Raw genomic sequence first — 21,406 nt, forward strand, 5'->3', positions numbered from 1 at the left:
TGGTGGGTTCAAGCCCCACATCGGGCTCACTGCCATCAGCCTGTCAGCACAAAGCCCATTTCAGATCCTCTGTCCCCCTCTCTCTGCCCCTCCCCTGCTTGTAGTCTCCCAAAAATAATTTTTTTAAATTACAGCCATCCTAGTGAGTGTGAAGTAGTGTCTCATTTTGATTTGCCTTTCCTAATGACTAACGTGTCCTTTCAGTGACCATATCATGTGTGTTCCCTCCAGCCTCGTGGCTGGAAATGAACCCACTTGAAGCGGCTTCTCGTTATGAATTTCTTGTGGTCCTACCTGAACCCACAAACCAGCACATCAGCCAGAGTTACCAAGCTGAACATGCCTTTTCCTCCTCTCCTTCTTCAGAGCACCCTGGGCCACGCCCACAGACCCGCCTAGAAAGACTTCACTGCAGCCACTACAAATGTCCACCCCAAGAATCCCCTCCCCAGTGGCCCCGTGGCTTGCAGTCCCACTGGGTTCAGGGGAAGAGGGAACCCCTCACGTTTCTCTAATTCTGGGGCTAACCCCACCTCTGCAGAGTCTGGAAATTCTCTAAAGAAAAGTTCCCTAAGCTTCTGACCATCTCTTGCCTAAGGAAAGGCAGATTATAGAGTCGGATAAGGACTGGAACCCACGCGGCTCGCCATCCTCCGATACCCTTGCGGCCATCTTCCCAAAACTCCTCCTTCGTCTTCTGTTTCAGCGTATCCTGGGTGGGTCTGGCATAATCAGGTGAAGTCTTTTCTTTTCTTTTCTTATCTTTTCTTTCTTTCTTTCTTTCTTTCTTTCTTTCTTTCTTTCTTTCTTTCTTTCTTTCTTTCTAATGTCTAGAGTAGGAGACACAAAACAACAGCAGACGCTCTCCTGGTGGCTTTCAAGTAGCAAACACCCACGTTGGAAATTGCCTATGGAGTGAGACAGCCTCTAAGAGACGAGAGCCCTCAGTCCTATAACCACAAGGAACTGAGATCTGTCAACACACCTGAATGAACTTGGGAGAAGACTACAAGATCCAGAAAGGCACACAGTCCGGCCTACACGTTATGAGACTTGGAGCAGAGGATCCAGCTCAGCCATGTCTGGACTTCTGACTTACAGAAACTATGAGGTAATATATGTCACATTTAAGCCCTTAAATTGTGTGGTTCTGTGTTACACAGTGATAGCAGACTAGTGCATAGTTCCAAAAGAAATACTCCCGTGCCTGTTGAAGAGGAGAAGAGTTGACAACAGTGATTTTTTAACCTTAGTTGATCCTCCTGAAACACAGTGCAAAACAAAACAAAACAAAACTCAGGCTCCGTCACCAGATATGCTGACTGAATTCAGAGGGGAATAGAGCCCCGGTTTGGGTACATTTTTAGAGTTATATGTGCATCTAGAGTGGAAAAGCACCGATTTGGAGAAAAGAGGCAGGATTTTAGAATATCTGTGACTGGTGGGGATATGTTTACTAACAGCGCCGGGCTCTCACTCCACTCAAGAGGGAAAACACCATTATACAGGCCTTGAATTGTTGAAAACACACATGATAAAAAGCTAAAGTGTATTTGGGGAGAATTTGGACTTTCCTCAGCTCATACGGGGATCACTTCTCATATGAGACTTCTCGCGGAATTTCACAATGTCGTGTTTCTGTCTGCCGAGAGCCCTCTCTACCTTGGCCTTCTTGACCCGACCCTCCCTGCCCTCCCACTGCCTCTGGTTGTCACTCTCTTCTTTCTCAAAAGGCTTCTCTTCCTTTTCGACAAAGCTCCGCCCTTGACCTCCATCCTCTGTCCCTCGGCCAAGACCATGCACAACTGGGATTCTGAAGACTGTTTCCCCAGATGCCTCTCTATCCAACCCACCCTAAAAGCCCTGGCAACGTCAACTAATGCAACATCTGGCAGCTGTGCTCTCTTCTCCATCCCTGCCCCCCCGAATCACCGACACCTGTCACCCAGATGACCCAGAGCCCGTCCTCACTGCCGCCTGCTTGGTGCTCTTGCTAGCCCCTCAAACCCTTCTCCTGCGGCCAAAATGACCTGTCCAAAACATGTCTTTTCATGTCAAAACTTTTCTATGACGTCCCAGTAATCTTAAGAATAATGACCCAAATCTTATCGTGGCTCATTTTCCCAAAACACGCTGCCTCCTGCAGTCAGGCCCCTCCAACCACAGTCTTCCCGGAAAGTGGCAGCCTTGGGGGGCGGGGGGGGGGAGCGGAGGCAGCCCGGGGAGGGCAAGCGTGTGGCGCCCCCGGTGGGGGAGGGGTGCGGGGTTAGGAGTGCACTAACAGCCCCAGCTTCCAGTTCTACGTATTTGTAACCCCGTCCCCAGTCCAGGCCTCCCTCCGAGGGCTAGGTGTCAAGGGGCCCTGATGGACAGCAGGCCTCCTTTGGCCCCAAGCTTTAGCACTGACGTTTTTGCCGGGAGAACATTTTTACATCGTAAAGACGTGTCTGATTTCCCCTGCAACTCTGCCCCGCCTCATCCACCCTCCAGCTCCCGGCTTCCATTAAGTTTGTTTGTTCGTTGTTGTTTAAAGTTTGTTTACTTACTTTGAGAGAGACAGAGCGGCAGAGAGAAAAAGAGAATCCCAAGCAGGCTCCATGCTGTCAGCACAGAGCCCGCCGCGGGGTTCGATCTCATGAACAGTAAGATCATGACCTGAGCTGAAAACAAGAATCAGATGCTTAAGCGACTGAGCCACCCAAAAGCCATTGTCATACCAAGTTCCTTCCTACCACAAGACAGTTTCCTCTGCCTGTAAAATTCTTCCCCACTTTTTTCTGGTTTTATTTACATTTATGTCTTTGCCTCCCACCCAGCCCAGACTTCCCATTCTCCAGGAACGTCCCCCAGGCGTGGCAGATTACATTTCACTTGGCCAGTGTCTGCCTTCCCTTAGTGGGACGTATTACTGCTGTCAGTTTACATGTATCCCTGTGATTCTTTGATTCATATCTTTTCCACAGCTGCACTGTAAGTACCACGAAGCCACCGAAAGTGTTTTGTTAACCGATACACCCCCAGCAACCAGCCTGAAAACTCACTCCCCACCGACCCTCAGTAAGTCCTGGTTTTGAACAAGTGAAGGAAAGGGGAAGAAATCTGATTGCCAGTCTCTTCAGCTATAAAAACCAAAAAGTTATAACATGGTTATAAGGAGTCAATGAAGCGGTTAGATGCTGTGGTAAAGTGTTCAGATAGGGCACCTGGGTGGCTCAGTCGGTTAAGCCTCTGACTTTGGCTCAGGTCATGATCTCATGGTTCGTGAGACTGAGCCCCGCTTTGGGTAAAACATGAGCCCTGCTTTGGGTGAGCCCTGCTTCTCTCTCTCAGTCTCTGCCCCTCACTCACTTGTACCCTCTCTCTCTCAAAAAAAAAAAAAAAAGAGTCCAAATAGCAGAATCACTACTTAACAAAGGGCAGCTCCCTTCCTTCTTGTCTGGTAGACCAGATGGCCTGTTGCACTCGGGGTTGGGGAGAGGGGGGATTAACAATAGAGAGAAATCCAATTTCCCCTTTCTTTCCCTCACTCAGTCACACAGTGGCCTACCTAACACTCTTACCAACCCATCATTTGTTCTCAACGGTTCTCCCAAATCCCACCTGGAGTCTCCTTGCTGTCATGTGTTCAGGATAACGACACAGAGACAACTGGAGGGTGGGACGATAGAGGGAAGGGAAGCAGAGACAGAGAAGGAAGGAAGGCTGTGCCTGGGGTGACGCTCAGGGGACACATCAGGTATAACGGGCTGGGCACTGCAGTTCCGACTCTCTGTACAAAGAAAACCCAAATCCACTGAGGGGTAGGAAAGGCATGTGGTGTGGGATCCTTTGTGAATTCGCTCTCTCTTAGTAGCAGCCTCCCAACTTTGAAAATAGGTATGTATCTGCCAGGGAATTTCTCTACACTTGGCTGTATCCAAGCCACCTCTTTTCTTGGCTCCAGTATGAAAACACCGTCAGGGACTATGGGCACACAAAGAGGGGCTTGAGAGATACCGTGAGAGTTTCTCTCCAAGTTTATTTATTTTGAGACCAAGAGAGTGTGTGAGTAGAGGAGGGGCAGAGAGAGAGAGAGAGAGAATCCCAAGCCGACTGCACCCTGCCGTCACTGAGCCCTTCGCAGAGCTGTCTCACGAAGCATGAGGTGATGACCTGAGCTGAAACCAAGGGTCGGATGCTTAAATGACGGAGCCCCCCAGGTGCCCGAGATACTGTGAGGTTTTACAAGTACCGCTGTAGAAAGAGATCGCTACGGTTGATATGCTTCCAAAAATAAAGAAGTGGGGGAACGTGAAAGAATTCTCGGGACAGGATTTTTGGGGTGTGGGAGCCCATGGAATTGGTAGGAGAAGGGATCCTGCCTGGGTCGTTCTCCCCTTTCCCCAGTTTTTGTAATATTTTCCAGAGGAGCCTATGACATACTAAGTTATGCAGCTTTACCTCACTTAAGGAGCCCGAGGCAGCGATGCCTACATTTTTCAGTTCCACTGTTTAACTGCCCCCAAATCACTCCATAACACATTCCATAACACATTATTGGGCATCATCTCCAGGGATTCAAGGAAACACTCGTGAAAAGGCCCTCTGCCTCCATTCCCATGTTAACTGTGCTGAGCTGCGAGTGTCCCTGGCCCTCGGCTGAGGCAGACTCTGAGCTGCAGCCTATCGATTAGTGATGCCTGCCATGAGCAGGGAATGGGGAGCAGTGACCTGCGAGTCATGTGTCTTCCGTCATGGTCCAGCCATGCATGGAGCAGACACGTATCAGGCGTCTACACCAGAAAGATGAAGACATAGCCCGCTCACACTGCAGTAGAACACGTGAGGAGCTACACTATGAAACTAAAATAGGGCTCATCGTGGAGACACAACACAGTACTGGGACAGGACAGTGACGGACACAGGGAGCAATGGCGGGCCAGCCAGAGAAGTCTGTAGAAAAAGGAGACCTGAACCTAACCTTGGAGAACGAATAGGTGTTCGTACGTGCAAAGCTAGAGCAGATCAAAAGGAGAAACATCTTGCTGGAATTTGGTTTGTGTACGAAGCTAATTGGCTGAGACAGAATCATGTGACAGCAGGCACAGCGTGCTAGGGGCTCAGGAATCCACAGACTCATCGAGACGCCCCCCGCGACCGTGCCGAGGAAACGTGGGGATGAATGGATGGTGCCTCCCTGGCTCTTGCCCTCACTGGCGAGGTCCCTCCCGTCACTGTATGTAACGCTTACAAAAACCCCACAAAGCTTTCTCACACTGGTTTATAAATGGAAAACTGAGGCTTCCTGAGGTTTCACATTCTTGTGTTTGTTTGTTTGTTTGTTTGTTTGTTTGTTTGTTTTTGAGAGAGAGAGAGAGTGCAAGTGCAAGCTGGGGAGGGGCAGAGAGAGAGGGAGACAGAGAATCCCAAGCAGGCTCCGAGCTGTCAGCCCAGAGCCCAATGCGGGGCTCGAACTCATGAACCCTGAGGTCATGACCTGAGCCGCAGAGGCTCAATCGGCAGAGCCACCCGGGTGCCCAGAGAGTTCGCATTTCAGAGCTAGTTGTTGGGCCTTGTCAACAACTATCTTCCCGCTTCCGCCCAAGGCTGGAACTCCTCCCTGGAGGACTCCGGGTCGGAGGGAATCTCCTGAGTGGAAGGGAAATGCCTACAGCCTAGGGGTGTCTCGTAGGGTATAACTACACAGCTATGTCCTTAACGCTCCCCTAAATCAAAAGTGAAGCTGTTTATTTTAAAAAAATAAAATAAAAGGAAAATAAAATAAAGAACAATAGTCTGACCATCCGCCGGACCTGCCTGGGTGCAATGTCAGCATCAGGATGGGTTTTGATGCGCGGAAGAGTCAAGCCCTGAGTTATTATCAGAATTAGGCCACTTTACTGGTTCACATCGTCCAATCTTCCCCAGCCATTATGGTTTTGCCGAAACATTAAACTACTTTAAACTTTCATTTTCCTCTTAAAACTAAATTAGTTTGGAGGAAATTGTATTTCCCCAGCTCCAGCACCAGCCTCGGGCAGAGGGAGTTACAGTGCAGCGCTCAGATAAACAACAATCACGGCCTAATTACTAAGTGGTGGGAGCGGGGTTTCTCAGGTTACATTTGCTGCAGAGTTTCTGGGGTCCTAGGGGGGGGGGGCGCCTCTCCAGTGGATGCGGGGAGAAGCTTTCCATTATTTAATGTGAGGGCCTTCCCGCCTCTCTGGCTGTGGGAGGAGGCAGGGCAAAGGAATTCATGCAGCCTCACGAAGCACCTGCACTATTAGGTTCCAAAATGGGCTACTCGGGGCGCCTGGGTGGCTCAGTAGGTTAAGCGTCCGACTTCGGCTCAGGTCATGATCTCACAGTTCATGGGTTCGAGCCCCGCGTCGGGCTCTGTGCTGACAGCTCAGAGCCTGGAGCTGCTTCGGATTCAGTGTCTCCCTCTCTCTCTGCCCCTCCCCCGCTCATACTCTCTGTCTCTCTCTCTCAAAAATAAATAAACAGTAAAAAAATTTTTTTTAAGAAAGAAATGGATTTGTGTCGTTTGCAAACAAAGAACCCTGATGACAACTTCACTGCCACACCTATAGGACACATGCCATGTGTCAGGCACTGATCTCAGTGCTCCAGATCCCTCAGCTTTATGAGGTGGGTACCCACTTGCTCTCGTGTTACCTTCAAGAGACCGGAAGTACGGGGATATTCATGGGACCTGCCTGACCTCGCCAAGCTAGAGCTCCAGCTGGGAAAGGTGGAAACCGAAGGGCTCTGTGTGATGCACGCCGACTCGCACACCAGGGGGTAGGGGCCGAGCACCGCATTGCATCGATGGGGAAAACAAGTCCCAGAGTTGGAGTTACAGTCTCTGGGCGGTGGAGCTAGGATTCGACACCCACCTCCCCTCCAGAGGTAACAGTCTCCGTCTCTACCCTCAGTTACTGCGAGGAGCGGGACGGCTCTTTCTGTGGGGTCTGCGCCGATACTTCCTCCGTGCGCCTGTGCACGGGCCCGTGAGCATCTCTCTGGTGGCGTCCTCAGTGCCTCTCTGCGCTGGCCCCAGGGCCCTGGCACGGGCGTTCTCGCACCGCGCCCTGTTCGGCACCTCCCCTGGATTCTCCTTAACCCTGTCTCTCTGGGTTGGTCTCCTTCAGTCTTGCATTTCTCTCGGATCCTTCTCATCCTCCTACTGTACGCCAGAGGAGAGAGGGGGGAGGGGAAGAGAGAAAGACAGGAAGGGCTGAGTCTCTTTCTTCTCCCTCCCCCAGGACCGGGCTCCGAGCCCACGCCCTGGGCTCTGCCCACACCAGCCGGTCAGTGGGGACTCTCGCGGCCGAGTCAGCCCCCAGCATGCAGGAGGCAGAGCTGCCCTGCCCCGTCCCAAATGCAGGGGGGGCGCGCGGGGGGTAGGACCGTCACCATTGTTAAGTAAGCTGCGACATTCCCGGGGATGGTCTTTGATTTCTCTCCAGAAGAGCGGGAGACCGTCAGCCTCTCTGCGTCCAGCTCCCCCAGTGAGTACCTGCAGCCCCTTACAGTCGGCAGTTTCATTGTTAACTTCCTCCTTAAGGAAACTTCCACTCCGGCGCTGCTGGGGGAAAGAGGCTGCGAGCAAAGGAAACTAATCATCGTGTCCCCGGCTCTTGTCAGTACAGATTCTTTTTTCCCTCCCGTTTTATGTTCCTGCTCATAATCTTGCACACATAAAATTTAAGCACCGCGGCATTGTTAGCATTTTGCAGAGGGAAATTCTCTAATACAACACCACCAATTTACTTGAAAGAGTGGCTGGGGTCTGTATTTACAGCTAACAGGCCCACGTTTGCTTCTACAGCTCCCGGTGAACGGGGGTGACAGATGCCACCGGCTTGCTTTCAATCCGTTCCTCATCCGTGAAGCATGCAACTTTGTTGTAAAGGGACTTGCTGTGTGACAGGGACAAGGGCCCTACTCTGGCCTCTTGTTAGAGAAGACGGCGGTGCTATTGGGGAGACCATGTTCTCCGGAGCCTCCCAGAGCGGGGGTCGCATTCTAACTTCTTCACCTCCGCTCTTGGTTACTGTGGGCAAATCACGTCACCCTTCGGGGCACTGCTATGGATTCCTCAAGTGCAGGAGAGGGGTAATGACCCCATCTCTCAGGGATCTTCCTCCATTCCTATACCCGGCGGAGTCACCGCATTGCTCCTAGGGATCGCGACTTCTCCAGGACCCTCTCCTCCTTCCCCGGCTTTGCCCACCCGCTCCTTGGGGCTCCCTCCACATCCTGTCCCTGGAATGTGTCCACACCCAGCATGACCGGACGAGGAATCGGGAGCCAGAGACTGGCGGCAGATCAGGCAGATGCTCTCTGCTTGTCCCCGTAACAAATGGGCACCTGTCACAGCTGTCAGAGAGGCACCCAGGAGAAGACACGGCCCTCAAAGATCTCTTACTCGTAGACTTTCAGAATTTCCGCTGCGCCCTGGTATGGCTGTTAATTAATATTATTATTATCTTTCATTGAGATGGATGGGGCTACTAATTGCTCCTTTCCCACGAATCTCTCCACAGTCACACTTATCCTCAGACAGATAACAACCTCAGGACAGATGATTGACTCTGGCGTTTAACATGCATTTTGTTAAATGGATGAGGGTGAGGATGAGGAGGCTGAAAGTCCACAACTGAGCTTCCCATGCCAGCCTGCCTGCCCCCATCAGGGGACGCTCCGCCCCTCCACGCCTCCTCCCCACTGCCCTCTGAGATGCCACCTTTCCGCTCGTTCCTCTTCCCCGTGCTCCCACCTCTGCACCCACGCCGTTGGTCTGGGGCAGAGAAAGGGAGACATCTCTGGACGAAAGGATGGCACGGTGGAGGAACGACTATGGGATCCGACACCTGAGACCCCATGACCTGTGTGACCTTGGGAAGTCCCCAGTCCTCCCAGGCTGCCTCAGTTTTGTGGAAATAACAAAGGGCACCCAGACACAAACAAGCGAACGCTATTTATTCAGAGCGAGCTCGAGTCAGCCGTCACCACCTACATCTGGCAGAGATGCAAAAGCAGGCGGAGGAGCAGCTGAGAAGCCTCACGGTGGAAAAGAAGGACAGTTTTGGGTGTGCCTGGTTGGAAGCCGTTGGCGTGAGGAAGCAGGAGGCAGGTTACCTAGAAGGGGGATGTCCTGTGTGGTTGGTTAGGGCCATATATTTGGCTTTCTCTGACTGGTCCTAGGTTGGAAATCGGAGCAAAAATCAGGGATGCTGGTAATTATTGGCCAAACCCTGACCATTTGGGACCAATTGGTGCAGGGACCATGGCTCAGACTGGTAGGTGGAGGTCACAGGTCAGACATCTGTCATAGTACACGGTCTGGCCATTGTCCGTTTGCACATCCAGCCTCTCGGTTTGCTCAGTGGTAAAATGGGCAGGAATAGCCCCTAACTCATAGGATTTAGGGGAAATAGTAACAAGACGTGATATAAAAATCACTCGAACGTCACATCTGGCCTCCACTCACACATCCCATAGATGTTTTTCAGCCCCTTTGCTTGGAGATGGGGAATGTAATGGGAAAAGTTCCCAACCCCACGGGACTCACCTTCTAGTGGCCACATGCAGCGTGCAAAACAGCAAATAGTAAATGAGCAAAACAGTTCCAGACGGTGATAGATGCTACGAAAAAATGCAAGCGGGCATGGGAGATAGTGTACAGGGGAGGGGGCATGCTGGTGCTTCAAAGGGGTGATTTCAGACCTAAGGGAGCCACACATGCAAATACCCTGGGGAGAGGAGCCCAGACAGGGGAACAGAAAGTGAACGGCCCTGAGGCATTTGCATGGCTCATTTGGTTGAGAGTCTGACTTGGCTCAGGACATGATCTCACAGTTCACGGGTTCGAATCCCACATCCAGCTGTGTGCTGACAATGCAGAGCCTGCTTGGGATTCTCTGTCTTTCCTCTCTGCTCCTCCCCCACTCATGCTTTCTCTCTCTCAAAATAAATCAGTCTCTTAAAGAAACTCTAAAAAAAAAAAAAGTAGGGGCACCTGGGTGACTCAGTTGGTTAAGCATTGGACTTTGGCTCAGGTCATGATCTCACACTTTGTGAGTTCGAGTCCCGCATCAGGCTCTGTGCTGACAGCTGGGAGCCTGGACCCTGTTTCAGATTCTGTGTCTCCTTCTCTCTCTGCCCCTCCCCTGCTTGCACTCTGTCTCTCTGAAAAATAAATAAACATTTTAAAAATTAAGAAAACTGCACAGCCCCAACACATGGCATTTCTTTTAATATTTACTTATTTTTGAGAGAGAGACAGAGCACAAGTGGGGGAAGAGCAGAGAGAGAGGGAGACACAGAATCTGAAACAGGTCCAGGCTCTGAGCTGTCAGCAAAGAGCCTGACGCGAAGCTGGGACTTGTAACGGCAAGATCATGACCTAGGTTGAAGTCAGACGCTTAACCGACTGAGCCACACAGGTGCCCCTGGCATTTTCAAGGAGTGTGATGAGAACCAGGGTGTCCCGGATGGGGTGAGCCCTGGGGAGACCTGAGAACATGACCTCAGAGAGGCAGACGTGGGTCAGCTCACAGAGAGGTGAGCTTTTTATTCTATAAGCGAAGGGAAGTCACTGGCAGGTTGAAACGGAGCAGGGCCGAGCAACCTGATTTGCATTTCCAGTGGATCCTGGGAGAGGAAAGTGTCATGGTGGTCTGGGCAGAAGGCAGAGATGAGGGGAGATGATGTAATCGGGGGTGTGTGCCGGAGACAAGCCAACCAAACTCTAGCCGGGTAGGACGTGGGCAGAGGGGAGGCAGGGAGAGGGAGCAAAGATGACTGATGGGTGTGGTGAACGAGAAGGGGCCGCATTCATGCCTTAATTACTCCTGATCACCAGTGGCTGGTGAACGGTATGAATGAAGAGGAAGGGGAGGGTCTGGGGGAGGGGAGGGAGGCGGGTCTCGAACCAGTTTGGAAGATGTATGAAAAATAATTCTGTGGCCCAGAGGCCCTCGCACACACAGACCCCGTTCTCCCCTCTGCTGACCCGACGCCGGGCTCTGACTCCCAGCCTCCCAGGCCAGCAGCTGCCTCGAAGAACCATCCACAGGCCCCTGACGCCCTCCTTCCCTCCGCGGGAGGAGAGGAGACAGGTTTCCACGGCCAGACTTTCCTAATTACCTTCACAGCGGCTCTCCGGTCCCTGGCTGACTCTCCTGAAAAAGAGAAATCGCCTCTAGACGTGGGCCCCAAGCAGGGAGCGGGCCGGCGATTGGCCGCAGATAATTGGGCTGCTGTCTGGGTCTCCGGCAATGGGCTGCTTGGGAACATTAGCAAAGGCCTCGCGTCTTGCAGGGCTGGGGCGTGCAGAGCTATGGAATGAACTGAGCAGGGGGTGGCGTGGTCATCAGAAACTCCACTGGGACCTGGGGGCTGCCTCGAGTCCCCTGGGGGTGGGGGGGGTGCACTTCCAGAAGCCTCTAGGCCTCTCTGGTTCCTTCCTTGCAGGAGCCCTCTATCCCCAGACTGCTTCTCCAGTGGCATCCACGGGGCACAGAGGACAGAGCAGGCATTTCAAGAAGTTCCCCGAGACACGGGATGCACCCCACACGCTGCGGCTTGAGCCCATCCATTTTCAGGAACCCCCGGGTTCTCTCTCGCCTGATGCTTCCTTGCCGGGTCTGTTCAAGGACAAAGGAGTTGAGGTGCGTGACGGTGCCCAGAAGGGTCCCCAGAACGTCCAGCACACGGTGTTCTTGCCATCCGTCCCCCTGAGGGAGCCCCCATGACATGCCTTCTCGGCCCTGGCCCCAACTTCCAAGCACGTGAACCACACACTCTGCCTGGACCCGGCCAATGAGCGTGGGCACCACGCCGCCTCCCCACCCTCCCTGCCACCCCTGGTTCCCACCTAGGCCGCCCTAAGGGTGATCAGCAAGGCCTGCGTCAGAATGACGGCCACGGTCTCCAAAGCGACTGCCGGCACCTGGCACAGTGTTGAGCACTTTCCCCCCATCGTCCCCACGTTGCCCTCATATCTACCCCATGAGGCGAGTGCCGTTAACACCCCCTTTATTTTTTATTATTATTTTTTTTAATGTTTATTTCTAGGAGAGAGACAGAGAGAGAGAGACAGCGTGAACAGGGGAGGGTCAGAGAGAGAGGGAGACACAGACTCTGAAACAGGCTCCAGGCTCTGAGCTGGCAGTCAGCACAGAGCCCGACGCGGGGCTCGAACCCACGAACCGCGAGATCATGACCTAAGCGAAAGTCGGACGCCTAACCGACTAAGCCACCCAGGCGCCCCTAACACCCCCTTTAGAGGCAAGGAGCCATGCTCAGAGAGGCCGAGCTGTTGCCCCGGGTCTGCCCAGTTACCCAATGATGGAGCTCAGCTTCAAAGCCTGGGCCCTCGGACACCAGCTCCCAGACAGCGGCTGCCACGCCACCCCTGGATGACAGCACCGCCTGCCACACATCTGTGCCTGCTCACACCTGATTCCCTCCTTCAAGGTTCCTGCTACCCCAGAAAAGGAAGAGTGGTTCTCTCGCTTTTCTATCAGACCCATTTCACAGATGAACACATCTGTATTAAGGTCCAGTGGGATAAGGTCATTGACTCCATGCCAAGAGATACTAAAAGGTAAGTGAGACATGTACTTACCTCGAATAGTAGATTTTATTTTTAAGTCTTTTATTTTTAAGAGAGAGAGAGAGCGAGCAAGCAGGTGGGGGAGGGGGCAGAGAGAGAGAGAATCCCAAGCAGGCTCCACACTGTCAACGAGGAGCCCACTGCAGGGCTCAAACTCACGAACCGTGAGATCATGACCTGAGTCAAAACCAAGAGTCGGACACTTAGGGCACCTGGGCAGCTCAGTCAGTTAGACGGACTTCGGCTCAGGTCATGATCTTGTGGTTCGTGAGTTCGAGTCCCACATCGGGGACTCTGTGCTGACAGCTCAGAGCCTGGGGCTGCTTCAGATTCTGTGTCTCCCTCTCTCTGCCCCTCCCTGCTCCTGCTCTGTCTGACTCTCTCTCTCTCAAAAATAAATATTAAAAAAAATTTTTTTTTAAAGAATCAGATGCTTAACCTGGGAGCCACCCAGGCGCCCCTTGAGTGGTAGATTTTAACTCTCAGGAGCAGGAGGTGAGGGAGGAGGGCACGCACTGCCCATCCACCTCACCCCTCCTCTAGGGGACAGAAGTCCACTTCTCCTAAGACCTCACTGCTGGGTCCAGACTTGAAGCTGAAGCTTTATTTCTAACTGGAATTACTTCATCCACGCTTGGGTTTGGGATGGAAGAATTATCCGGGTTATTCTCCCTGACACTTGACGTTTCTGGTGAAGGACGAAGGTGTTGAGATGTCAGGCGAAGACACCTTCTCTGGGGTCGGCCGTGAGAGCCCGGGAGGAAGAGAGCTTCCTAGGCTGTCCTCCAAGGCACGTTCTGTGCTCTTGCGCGAATGCTGTTTCCTGCCTCAGATCTTGACGTGTGCTGGTCCCTAACGCCCCGGGAGGGCAGGGGGCAAGATGTCGGAGCTGTTGAGAACAACCTTGGGCCACTAGCTGTACCCCTCCCAGAAGGAGTATTCCCATGGGGATGGGGGAGGGGGTAACCCCCGACTCAGCGCCGTGTTGTGAGTATGAAATGCAACAGTGGGCGTAAAGCCTTTCGCCGGGTGCTAACGCTTGGTAAGAGCTCGAGAAATTGTTGCTTCCAAAGCCAGGAGCTCCGGTGAGGAGGACACGCACAGCAAGGATGGGAGGGTGCGGGGCAGGGCAGTGAGGGGGGAGCAGAGAGCCTGGCACTGGCCCATGACCACAGCAGCGATGTGGCCGGGAGCCCACTGACACTGGCTCTATTTCGCTGTCCTGAGGGTACAGTAAAGCACCACTTGTAACGCATGCAGCCTGCAGCAGGGCAGTCAGGAAACCTCGGGCGTCTTCCCTCCGTCCACCTGCATCAGTTCCCTTGCGGCCAGCAACACCCCCACCCCCACCTGGCAGTCAAGGCACGCCCGGGCGCCATGCATCTCCCACCAAACCCAAGAGGCTCCCCTGAGTTTCAGGTCTCACGCTTTCTCATTGGTTCATTTCCTCCTGATTAAATCCAACGCAACCCCCTCTTCCAACTGTGGTCCCAGAGGCCCCTGGAAGACAAAAATTAGAATGTCTCCAATATGGCCTTAATTGTGCTCTAGAGAGTCCCATCGCTACCTAGCTCCTCCCCACACAGAGCAACTCCTAAGTTTCCCCAGAGCCCCCCGCCGCCGCCACCCAGCCCTGTTGAGTCCAGAGAGAGGCCCCTTCCCCACCCTGGAAGTCGCACAGCCCTTCTAGAGTGCTTCTGTGAGGCCCACCGTGCTTTCCCAACCCATCCACATTGGTCTGTCGCAGGCTTGTTCGGGTGGGTCAAAGCTCACTTCCCAACCAGCCAGAACACCCGATTCTTTCGGATGCCCTCCCAAACACACATTCACAAATGATAGCCTTCGTCCTGAGACCTCAGTGTATTTCTGAAAAATGGGTTTTGTGCCGCTTCAGACTGCCGTGGAAAGGTAACCCCAAGCAGGGGTGCCAGACTAGGGGTGAACAGGCTGTTTGCCCTGGAAGTGAATTCGAATGAATGAATGAATAAATGAATGAATGAATGAATCGTAGTGAATTCAGAGCCGGGGCCAAAGTTGCTAGTACCCAGCAGTTAGTCCAAGAGCGAAATGAGACCACAGTCAGAGGCAGTCTGAGCCGGAGGGTTGGGAACAAATCAGAAAATGGAGCGTGCGTGAATCAGGGCGAAGACTTCGGACGGATCGCATCGCCCCAGCGTGAGGCCGACCACGCGCGTCCCTTCCTCATTCATGACGTCACGTCCATAGCCCGCAATCAGCCACCGTGAGAGTATTTACACCGCAGGAAGCTGACAAACTACACACCAGAGTCTGCGTCCCGTTTGTGGCTTTGTTTCCGGAAAGCTGGTTGGGCAACATGACCCCGCACAGCAGCGGTGGCGCGGGCATTGCGACCAGAGAGACGGGGAAGTCGAGGAAGTTATGGCACCTTGCGGAGCCTCAGTCTTGTCATCTGTGAGAAGGGCTGGGTCAACGTAAACACATACGTTCAGATGAAATGTTCTCTCGTACAGAGCGCGCAGCCCAGGGGCAGGCACGCAGGAAACCCTCTCTGGTGATTATATCGCAATGGCCATGCCGCCGGCCCGCTGCGGGAGGGTCAATGCTTTCTCTGCCCACGCTCGCCTCCGTGACCAGGCCTGCCCCGTGGAAAGGAGACACTCGCCACCAGACACGAGCTCAGCAGCAAAACAGCGTTCACTGTGTTTGCGTTGCGTTTCAGAAGTGCCAACGTCAAGAAGGAAATGTCTACGACTCCTTGTTTTTGCCAACCTTAATTTTTTGGGTGTTTGTTTAAGAAAAAAAATAGAACTCGGAAAGCCAAGTTCATTCTAGGAGGATTCTTCAGTAATTGCCTTTTTTCCCTTCAGATGTTCGGAGATGATTTCCGCCACCATCGAGATACAGATAAAAAGGAAGTCGAGGGGCGCCTGGGTGGCTTAGTTGGTTAAGCGTCCGACTTTTGCTTAGGTCATGATCTCGCGGTTCGTGGGTTCGAGCCCTGCGTCGGGCTCTGTGCTGACTGCCAGCTCAGAGCCTGGAGCCTGTTTCAGTCTGTGACTCCCTCTCTCTCTGACCCTCCCCTGCTCGCGCTGTCTCTCTCTCTCCTAAAAATAAATAAAAAATTAAAAAAAAAAAAAAAAGGAAGTCGAGTGTCTTTGCTGAGCCCAGTCTGCCTTGTGAGCAGGGAGGTGATGACGTGGGCAGGGAGGCTATGACAGGGAGAGAACTGTCTCCTGGAAAAGCTGGTCCAGCCTTTACAAAGTAGGCCCGTGTGGCGAAGTTTGAATCACTCCCTCTAACAGCCTCTGAAAACAAATGCAAAACCTTTCAAGTTCATTCAAAGTCATTACAGCACTTTCCAGGACTGAGTCAGTTACCGTAACCTCTGTGGGTGTGTAACAAATGAAATTACCAGCACCCTCATAGAGCCAGAGAATTGGCAAATTAGCAGAAATTGATTATGGGAGCTTTGGGAGCGCCCCCTGGTGTATTAAGTGTCTTGGTGACAAACAGCAAATCTATTATTTGTGAGATTTTGTTTGATGACACCGTCTGGTCCGTTAACGGTGCTTTCTCTGCCTTGCTGACCACCGACTTTGCCACCTAACAAACTGACCCCAGGGTGCACTTACTGTGTTGTGTCTGATGAAAATAAGACAATCTGCTGGTCCGGAAGATCCAATAGCCGTTTTGGGTCCCGACCGAGATGAGAATTTAGTCATTTCAAATGAGCTCACCATGATCTCTCGCTCCGTGGACACACGTGGGTCCCACGTTCAGAGAAGAGGCGAGCTGAGGAGGTGAAGATGCAGGACGGGAAGAGGCTGGGGCTCTCTGGGCGCGCAGGGAAGGTCCGGGACGAGGCTTGCTCAGAGAGAGCAAACAGGTAAGCCCCTGCAGGAGAGATCGGGGCGGTCCCGCCCCAGAAGCTGCAGGCAGGACTGTCTTCCCCTCACCCCCTACTTGAATGAAGTGCTCAGAAGCCCCTCGCCAGCCAGCACCCCAGCCTTCCCACGTGGGGTTGTGTTTCCTGCCCTTCGGGCTCTCCCGGCAGAGCAGGAACGTAGGAGGCCTGCCCTCTCCCGTCCCTGGGGCAAAGCCGGCCCCGAGGCAGGAAGAGGAGGTGGGAGCAGTGTGTCGTGAGCTCTCCCTGTGCCGGGCGCCTTGGTGTGCACGGCCCGGGGGCGCGGCTGCCCCACATCAACCCTGTGATGTAGGCACGGCCACCCTCACTCTGCAGAGGGGGAAGCAGGGCTCAGGAAGATGAGAGGGCGCCATTGACTCCTTCATTCGTGCAGCCGCCGATATTCACTGAGCACCTGCCGGGTGCAGATGACATCTCCAGGGCTCTGGTACAGCTGGGAAGACACAGGAGTTTCCCTTCTGGAGGAAAAGAGACGATCAGCAGGAGATGAATCACTAAGCATGAAGGCTGCAGATTGTGCTAACTTTGAAGAAGGAGAGAGGGTGGCACACGGTGGCCTCTCTGCGGAGGTGGCGGTAGAGGCTGAGGTGTGAAAGGTGAAAAAGAACCGGGGTGCCCATCTGGTGGGAGAGAGCATTCCAGCAAGTGCAAAGGCCCTGGGGCAGAGCTAGCTCACCTTGCATGTTATAAACGCACAATGCAAAAAAGAATGGAGAACAGCCTCCCCTTGGAGCCTGTGCTGTTCAACTCCTAGCAGGTGTGCAAAAGTGCTTCGTAGGTTTTCATCACTCACCGTTCGCCTCCTAGACGCTCATGGCCTCTGAGCCATGAAGCTGGCACGTCCTCCAGAGAAGCAAATGTCTTCTCTCCACTGTGTCCCCACTGCCAGGCATAGAGTCAAGGCCATTTGCCAAATGAATTAATGAGGGTTGGCTAGTCTGTGCTTGCTGAGAGACCCAGCAGAAGAAGAAAGAAATCCGCCAGCTTTGATGTCAGGAAGACGCAAACGCAAACACTACCTATCAGTGCTTGTGTGAGTTGGGGCTCAAGACTTCTCTGGGCCTCAGTCCCCTTGTCTGTAAATGGGCCTGACGTGGACCCATCCCCATGGGTTCCTTGTGAGCACAACAGGAGATAATGTAGGTAAAGCCCAGACAAAATGTCTGGTTTGCTCTTGAGATGAAAAAATTAAAAATCATGAATTTTGTGTGTTTGTAGTCAATTTACCTTGAGCTCTTTAACCAAGCCCCTCTCTTATATTGTCTTTTGATCTTTGCACGAGACTGTTAAGGGAGGTGGTGTTTTTGCCCCACTTGACAGAAAAGGAAACTAGGCCCAGAAAGGTTAAGTAACTTGCCTAAAGTCACACAGCCATAAACAGCTAATAAACAGGATCAGACTCCAAATCTACCACATCACCTGTGGGTGTGGGGGCTCTGTGAGCTATTTTTAGCAAGCCATGATTTGCCCTCCCGTCTATGATATCTGCCCAGCCAAGTCTTTTGTTTCCTGACAGTTTCTGACATGGATTTGTTTACCCAAAATGCTCGCGCGTGCGTGTGTGTGTGTGCGCGCGCACACACACACACACACACACACACACACACACACACTTTCTCTTTTGAATTAATCCATAAGTTTTTTAAAGGAGGAAGATGCATGTCATTTGGCTCCGACCCCCTTTCCTCCCCCCCCTCAGATGCTTCCATGCTGTTCTAGTTAATAGGCACGGATGCCCTGCTGCCCCATTCAACCTTCTCCCCCAAACACAGTCACTGACTCCCTCAACCTCTCACACCGTGGGGAGCCTCTCAGAAGCCAGAGCAGAGGGGTCGGGGGGCCGAGATGCAGCCATCGAGGGAGCACAAGAGGCTTCTGGTGGATCAGAGGGAAGGATTCTGAGGCTCTTCCCACTGTTAACGTAATGAGGGGGTAACCGGTATTAAAATCGCGGCCAAAGCGGTAAACATGCACCATCAGGCTTCAACGTGATTTACAAAATAACTTTAAAATGCATGAACCTTCTTCTTTCTAAAGCATGAGGATGCTGAGTTAACTTGTAAATATTTTATCGCACAAGGTGAGCTGTTTTGCCTCGTGGCCGTCACTCACGGAGCCAGAGAGGGGGACGTGAGGTGCGTGCCTGCGGGAGACGCTCTGAGGACCCTCCACCCTCACTCGTGCTGGACGTTCCTGGGGAGGGGTGGGGGGCAGGTTCTGTGGCTTGGTTTGCCTCTGGTCATTTGAATCGTGTGCTTTTGTTCACCATCTTCGGAGAAAATGACTGCTGCGGGCAAGCTGGGAGGTATTTTCTAACTTGAACCGAACTAGAGCTCGCTGACTTTGAGGCTTTCCTGCGCATGGATCCCTGAAGGGCAAAGGAGAGCCTACAGATTGTGGGGGGACAGCAGCACCCTGGCATCTCTGCTACCTGAAAGAGATTGCAGCTGGCCCAAGTGAGACGTGAGGAACAACGCAAGACTCGATCAGTCTGGGAAGGAAAGAAATGCTAGGTGCAGAGGGCGAAGGGTTTTTCCTCCCTATGGCTAACTTCCTACCGAAGGCCGGGGTGGAGCCTTGGCCTTGGAGCTAAAGGTTGAGTGCTGGTCTGCCCAAATGATTCTGAACAAGAGCCTCAGAAGCCATGTGGGACTGTGAGCCTTGGTCAGAGCTCTAGAGCATGCAAGTTGATCCATCTCTCAATCCAGTTCCTCCCCGTCGCCAGGGGAGAGGGACGGGTGGACAGTGCCTGGCATGTTGGTTCCAAAGACGGCTGAATATCGTGTTCGGCTGAAGGGTCACCAAGGCACGCTTCCCGGTGAGCTGAATCAGAATATCTGGGATCCGGAGCACAGGAGCCTGCCTTTATAATTAGCCTCTGTGGTGGTTCTCACACATGCTGAAATTTCGGAGCTGCTGGGCTACCCTAAAGATTCTGAGCCCTTTCTGATCGTTGGAACCCACCCCAGAGACTTTGATTTAATCAAAAAAGGGTGTGGCGTGGAGAGCTTTAGAAGCTTCCCCGGTGATTCTGGCGTGCAGCCAAGGTTGACCACCAACCGCCAAGCTAGAGGAACATTAGGCTTTTGGATTTTATTGAATTAGAATCTGCACTCAACTTGAACTTCTCTAAGTGATGGAATGCTCACCGCTGCACCAGGTATTTCATTCCCGGACCGATGGTTCTAACAGAGACACCTCGTTCCTGAACTTGGCCTGAGATTTTGCTCCGTACTAATTCCACTTGCTGATCCCAGCTGCCGTGAGATCAGGATGTCCCAGTGGACAAACATGGCGGTGTTTGTCCATCCATAGAGCGGATGATGTGTACATCATGCTTTCTTCTCCAGTGCCCTGGCTCTTCCCCCTGCATGAAAACCCATACTCGGGACAGTGTCTGCAAGGAGTCTGTGGCATGTAAGCATGGTGGAGTCAACTGAGGGTGTGGGTGTTGGATGTCAGAGACCTGGCTCTGCTTGGCTCTACCTCCGAAGACCTTGGACAAGACCCTTTCACTCTGGGTCTCCAAGTTCCCAGCTCTAAAGCTATTGGGAGTTTCATCTAAACTAGTTCTTAGGACTCGTGTGGCTACTACAATGTAATCTGTGAAAAGACTGAGGCAGCAGGAGTAAGAGCTAATGCAGTCAGTGGAAGGCGGGAAGGAGGGAGGGAAGGAAGGAAGAGAGACAGGAAGGAAGAAAAAGGAAACAAGGGAAGAAGGAGGGAAGGAAGGGCAGGTCATTGGAGCCTTTTGAAAGCTCTCTAATGCATCAAGCAAAATATTTTGAAAATTTAGACAACACTACCCTTTATATAGTTACTTATTACATGGTGCTGGTGTGCTGTTTGAATCACAAATTGCATGCTAATGGCCTAATTCATAAACCATTGACATTCTTTATGAGTCCTTAGCATTCAGAAATGAAGAATTTGTGTTCAAAATATAATTTGCATTGCAAAATTCAATAATTTAGTTTCTCATATTCATTAATGCCTAAAACCACAACACATAACTTATCCATTCCAAGGCCCTCCTTAGGACACCGGGAGAGGAAGTGTTTCAGCCGGGAAATCAAGTACCGCGCTTTATGGCCAAGCTTGGAGCTGCCCTGAGAGCCGTTACGAGGGGAATCCATCCCATTTCTCCTGAAGCAGTGGGCGCAGAAGGAGCCTAGCACCCCCCAGGTAATAGAGCCAGAAGGGCCTCTCAAGCACATTTATTTAACCTTGTCCAATCCCAGGGACCTCAGCTGAGCCTCAAACCCCTGCTGAAAGTTAGATGTGCGATTTCCAGCGAAGTAGTCAGTGTGGAAAACCCAGTGAAATGATCGATGTAACACGCAGTTGAATCATCTGTGGGACACTCGGAAAAGTTTTCCATCGGTCATGTCACGGAAAGGGCGGTGAGCTATTTGCGAGCTAGACGTGGGGAGCATTTCTTTTTTTTTTTTTTTTTTATTTTTTTTTAATGTTTTTTTTATTTCTAGGAGAGAGAGAGAGACAGCGTGAGCAGGGGAGGGTCAGAGAGAGAGGGAGATACAGACTCTGAAACAGGCTCCAGGCTCTGAGCTGGCAGTCAGCACAGAGCCCGACGCGGGGCTCGAACCCACGAACCCTGAGATCATGACCTAAGCGAAAGTCGGACGCTTAACTGACTAAGCCACCCAGGCGCCCCCGTGGGGAGCATTTCTCGTGGCAGCTGCCTCGGCTGTGAATTAGCAGCCCCGCCTCGTGTACGTGAAGGGCCAAGGTGGTTCATGGCAGGCCTAGCTATTTTGTGTTCTAGTACAAGACAAACACTGACAAGACATTGAAAGAAAGAAAGGAGAGACAGATCACTTAAGGAAAAGCCAGCGGGGGTGCTTACCTGGCTCAGGTGTCCTTAACAACAC

This window comes from Hyaena hyaena, unplaced genomic scaffold (genome assembly GCF_003009895.1).
Source record: "Hyaena hyaena isolate Hyena2069 unplaced genomic scaffold, ASM300989v1 scaffold_238, whole genome shotgun sequence".
Lineage (NCBI taxonomy): Eukaryota > Metazoa > Chordata > Mammalia > Carnivora > Hyaenidae > Hyaena > Hyaena hyaena.